Below are 5,391 nucleotides of genomic sequence, written 5' to 3' on the forward strand. Positions count from 1 at the left end.
GCACCATAGGCGTAGACGTCATGCTTAGCCCATCCCAATGACTCGCTTCAGGGGGTGGGGAACATTTTTCATTCGAGGACCACTTCAAATTTCTCCAAGGGCCGTAAAAGTCCTCCGAGGGTTGTACTATGACCACAAACCAGGATTCCCCTTGCACTTTAGGCCTTTATTGAAAGCAGACCCCACCTTCTCTAGGTCCCCTGAATATATACCCTAACTTAATTGTTAACAAATGTAAGTTCTAAGATTTCTTTACAAAATATATCCATTTTAATGTTATGCAGCTTCACATGAAATATAGGTTGCCAGGGGAAAGGAAAATCTTCCGGCAGGGCTGGGTCTACTTTGGTTTGGCTATTTCTCAGTCCTGCAGTGTTTGCCTTTCCACATTTCCATTTGATGGATGTGAGCTAGATTGCAGTGGTGTTTTTTTTTTGGTGAAGCACATTGAACGGCATCTGTGTATGAAATGCGCTATACAAATAAACTTGCTTTGCCTTGCCTTGTCTTGCCCATATGGCACGATACTGTATTGTATTGCCATAGTGATGTTGTAATATTATAATGTTATAGTTACTAGTGGTGTGGATTGGCACTGCCTTCACGATCCGATTCGATCACGATTCGGGAGGTAGCGATCAGATTCGATTCGATTCTATGCAATTCGATCCGATCCGATTCAATTCTACAATGCAATGCAATGCATTACATTTCTACTGAAAACAAAGCAAATGTTTCATCAGTCATGATGAGGCAATACAAGTAGTCAGATACTGAGCAACAATTTATTGGCTGTTTTCTGTATCAGTCTGGATCAGTCAGTATCAGTCTTGCAATGCTTTGAAGGACTTTTATTTAATTGAACATTAATTTGCTCTCGAAATATCCATGGAAGTAATTGAAACTTAAAAAAATTGACGCATCGATCCTGGAACTTGTCGCATCGATCCTGGATCGTCCATGCCACGCATTGGATTGGATCGCCGAATCGATCATTGTTGACACCACTAATAAACGTATGTTGTAGGTATGTTTTTCACCGACCAGCGAGGTCAGAGCAAAGAGGCCATAGGCAGAGGGTCTGTACTCGAGTATCTATGAACCATTGTTACTACTCAGTCATTTTCATTTTACAGCGTTTTACTGTTTTAATGATGCTGCAAAAGTGGTGAGGGGGACACACAGGCCATTGTGGGAAACAGAACACCCTCCTGGACTTTGGTCCTTGAAGTTAATTTATGGATGTGCATTTCAGCGTGCGTTCTCTCTCTCTCTCTCTCTCTCTCTCTCTCTCTCTCTCTCTCTCTCTGTCTCTCTCTCTCGTGCTTGTCTTCTTCTTCAGGATAAATGTGAGGGTGTGTGCACACGTTCTTGAGTATCTTTTGTACATGCACATGCATATGCATACCCTTGTGTGTGTGTGTGTGTGTGTGTGTGTGTGTGTGTGTGTGTGTGTGTGTGTGTGTGTGTGTGTGTGTGTGCGTGTGTGTGAATGTGTGTGTGTCTGATGTGTGTGCGCGCGTCTGATGTGTGTGTGTGTGTGCGTGCATGCGTGCATGCGTGCGTGCGTGCGTGCGTGTGTGTCTCGTGTGCGTGAGAGTGATCGTACTTCTGGGCGTATGTATGTATGAAGGTGATAGGTGTGTGTGTCCATACATTTAAGTGCAGTCACGCTTCACAGAGTGTTTTGCATGTTATTTATGTTATGAATAAAAAGTACCCTGCAGGCAAACGTAGCCGGCTCATTTGAACTTGATGACATTTGTCGTGCGCTTCAGACAGTCCATTACTTCGGTAGCATTAAATGAAATTACATCCTCATAAATAATTGAATTATAAAATGTCATTGCCTGCTTGACTTTTTTCAATTCATCTCATTTCCATTTTACTTTTTCATATTGGTGCCCTGAAAGAAAGGTCAGCATTATGACTTATAATAAATACATAAAAAATAAGAGTTACTGTATCGTATATTCTTCTTTTTGGTCTCAAAAGAAATCATTTATTTATTGCGATGCACAATAGGCCCTACGTAAAAAAAATAACTATCCAAACAAAGTTTTTCTCTTAGTGTTAAGTCCTTTGAAGTATATCCCGGTTTTCCCTCCTCTTTTCTCCTTGGTCTACGTCTGGTGCTCCTGTCCCTTCCCCTGTGTGTGTGTGTGTGTGTGTGTGTGTGTGTGTGTGTGTGTGTGTGTGTGTCTGTGTCTGTGTCTGTGTCTGTTTCTGTGTGTCTGTGTGTGTGTGTCTGTGTGTCTGTGTCTGTGTCTGTGTGCGTGCGCGTGCGCGTGTGTGTGTGTTATCCCTGCCCCTTTCTCCCTCCCCTTTTCCCCTCAGCTTGCCTTTGCCCTTACTTGCCCAGTGTTGACGCAGAGAATGGTGTTGCTTAGTTAGAATAGCTGAGGAACACCCACCCAAGTAGACCAGTGTTTCTCAAACTTTTTCAGACCGAGGACCACTTTGTCCCCCAAAAAGTGTTCAGGGACCACCTGTCAACTCAATTGACATTTGAGGGGTGCTAATTTGATACATCTTATTTCAATGCAGATCACTTACTTTTTATTTACATTTACAAGCCTGTATTATCATGGTGAAAATAAGACTTTCCATGAGTTTAACTTTGTAATTGTGTTACAAATATAGCCTACTTCTAGCTCGTCTTGGAAAAATAGAAATCCACTCGCGGACCACCTGAGCTCTGTCGCGGACCACCAGTGGTCCCCGGACCACACTTTGAGAAACACTGAAGTAGACTAAGCCCTTTTTCAAATGACATGTAGCAACTTCCTGACTGCAACTCTCCTCACTTGAGTTACGGCAGTCCGGCTCTGAGCACCGCGCAGCAGCCGCTTCCCTGAACCGGGAGCCGCAAACGTTTCCTCTTCCCATCTTTTAACTCTTTACTCACCACCAGGAGTTTCAGTGGAGGACTATCGTATGTCCGGCGGGCGGCGGCAGACTCGTGAGTGTGTGTGTGTGTACACTTGGAGCTATAAGTGGGTCATTGTGTTGACCACAGGAAGGAGGAAGAGGGCAGGATTGGGAAAGGGGGGCCGAAACTACCTGAAGCAATCCCAGGAAGAGTGCCTTCACACTCCCATGCAGGTAACGTGATACTCCCCTACCTTACCCTACCCTACCCTACCCTACAGAGTACACACCTTTCCCTGCTCTCCTCCAGTGCTCTGATCTGGCTAGGTGTGCATAGGTAAAAGGAGGGAAGGAGCGCTGGTTGGCTTGCTTGATTGGCTTGCCCTGGTTTTTGAAGACCTGCTTGGAAAAACACATGGTCTACACCTGATGACAAGACACTTGGATTTTTACCGTCTGTGAACTTTTGCAAGGCAACAGCGTGTTGGTTTTACGGTAGTCTTTGAAGAACAAACACCAGAACAGACAGGTAAATACATGAAGGACTAAAATTTGTTTTTGTTTGCTGTCAGTTTGAGCGGAATGAGAGGAGAGTTTGGATTTTTTACCCGCTGTGAACCTTTGCGAGCCGACGAGAGTTTGCGGTTCGAGTCTTTGTAAGGCAAACATCGGACCAGGTGTGGAAGCAAGTTGGCAGTTTGTTTTGTTTTGTTTGCCGTCATTTCAGCGCAACGGCTTCACAATCTTTTGTAAAGATTTGTGCTGCCTCTCTCTCTCTCTCTCTCTCTCTCTCTCTCTCTCTCTCTCTCTCTCTCTCTCTCTCTCTCTCTTTCCTTCTCTCTCTCCTGTCTTTGGTGTAAGCTTTCACTTCTTTTCAACGTCTTTCGGACTGTGCAGCGAAACCCAACACCTTTACCTGAGAGCAGGCACAGGTATTAAAAACAAATTAAAGGGTAGAGGGTTAGGACAGGAGAGAGGGAGTTGGAAATAAAAAGGTACACAGGAAGAAAAGAACATTAACAGATGAAAGAAAAAGTTTAGCTCCCTTTGGGTGGTGATGTTATGTCAGTGTGTCTGTGTGTGTGTGTGTGTGTGTGTGTGTGTGTGTGTGTGTGTGTGTGTGTGTGTGTGTGTGTGTGTGTGTGTGTGTGTGTGTGTGTGTGTGTGTGTGTGTGTGTGTGTGTGTGTGTGTGTGTGTGTGTGTGTGTGTGTTCTGTGTTTGATGCTCAATATCAGTGCAGTCAAAGCAGACACAGCTGTTTCTGTTTGAAGCTCCGTCTGTGTGGTGTGTGGAGCTCTGTACTGTCTCTGAACACTAACTCTCTCTGGCTCCAGGTGATTCAACATGGCCAGGCTCTGGGTGTGTGTGTGTGTGTGTGTGTGTGTGTGTGTGTGTGTGTGTGTGTGTGTGTGCGTGCGTGCGTGCGTGCGTGCGTGCGTGCGTGCGTGCGTGCGTGTGTGCGCGTGCGTGCGTGTGTGTGCACGTGTGTGTCTGAGTGTGCTGTGCATGTCGTAAATTATGACACAGTTGAGTACATACAATACATCTCCAGGATGTGTGTACAGACTCGTAGTCTGAGCTATTCCTCAGAGGCAAAACATGCCGTCATAGATTTCCTGGGAGATTCAGTTTGGGAATGACATACACACACATCACACCTTTCCATCTGCGGATGACGAACTGATGGTTGAAAAACAATGAACGGTTCTAGAACTCCAGAAAGTTCCATTTAAAGTACAAGTGTTTTATGGAATTTTGGGAAGGTGTTCTATAAAAAAGTAAGTCTGTGTATGAGCAAAGGAAAAGAAAGAAAGAAAGAAAGAAAGAAAGAAAGAAAGAAAGAAAGAAAGAAAGAAAGAAAGAAAGAAAGAAAGAAAGAAAGAAAGAAAGAAAGAAAGAAAGAAAGAACTGTAGGCTACTTAATGACTGAATGATTGAATGACAGGAAACATTCTTTTCCCCCCTCAGGTTTTAAAAATTCACGACTGGCATTAATCTTTATGTGAAAACGTTTCAAAATGAAGACAGCAGTGACACTCTGTGTGTGTGTGTGTGTGTGTGTGTGTGTGTGTGTGTGTGCGTGCGTGTGTGTGTGTGTGTGTGTGTGTGTGTGTGCGTGCGTGCGTGCGTGTACACGCCTGCATGCGTATATGTGTGTGTGTGTGTGCTTGCGTGCGTGCGTGCGTGCGTGTACACGCGCCTGCGCGCGTGTGTGTGTGTGTGTGTGTGTGTATGTGCGCGTGCCTGCGTGCCTGCGCGAGTGATGAGCAGTGATCTACGTACAGTTCTGCACTGAACAGTCTGTAGCTGAAGGCTGCTGGGATAAGACTCTGACTTCTGGCTACAGGGCTGTTAAGCCAAACGGCCCCATGTGGCATAAATCTATTCTTTATCTCTCCACACTTCCTCAGGACACCCCTTCAGGACATATGCAGTGTAGTACCACACTTTCATTTCTTAAAGAGCTCTGTTTTTAACAACTTTCTTCTAAGGACTTTGTAGTGGAGTTGTTCAGAGGT

General features: G+C 44.9%; 1 protein-coding gene across 1 annotated transcript in view; it reads left to right on the forward strand.

Annotated features, from left to right (window-relative positions):
- The first annotated feature begins 2,832 nt into the window (after nt 1–2,832).
- The window catches only part of plch2a (phospholipase C, eta 2a), a 343,556-nt gene continuing 340,997 nt past the window's right edge, over nt 2,833–5,391 (forward strand). The window contains exon 1 of the mRNA XM_063207996.1: nt 2,833–3,400. The gene's annotated coding sequence lies outside the window, so the exon portion shown is untranslated. The remainder of the gene's footprint in view (nt 3,401–5,391) is intronic.

The sequence above is a fragment of the Engraulis encrasicolus genome, chromosome 10, assembly GCF_034702125.1.
Source record: "Engraulis encrasicolus isolate BLACKSEA-1 chromosome 10, IST_EnEncr_1.0, whole genome shotgun sequence".
Lineage (NCBI taxonomy): Eukaryota > Metazoa > Chordata > Actinopteri > Clupeiformes > Engraulidae > Engraulis > Engraulis encrasicolus.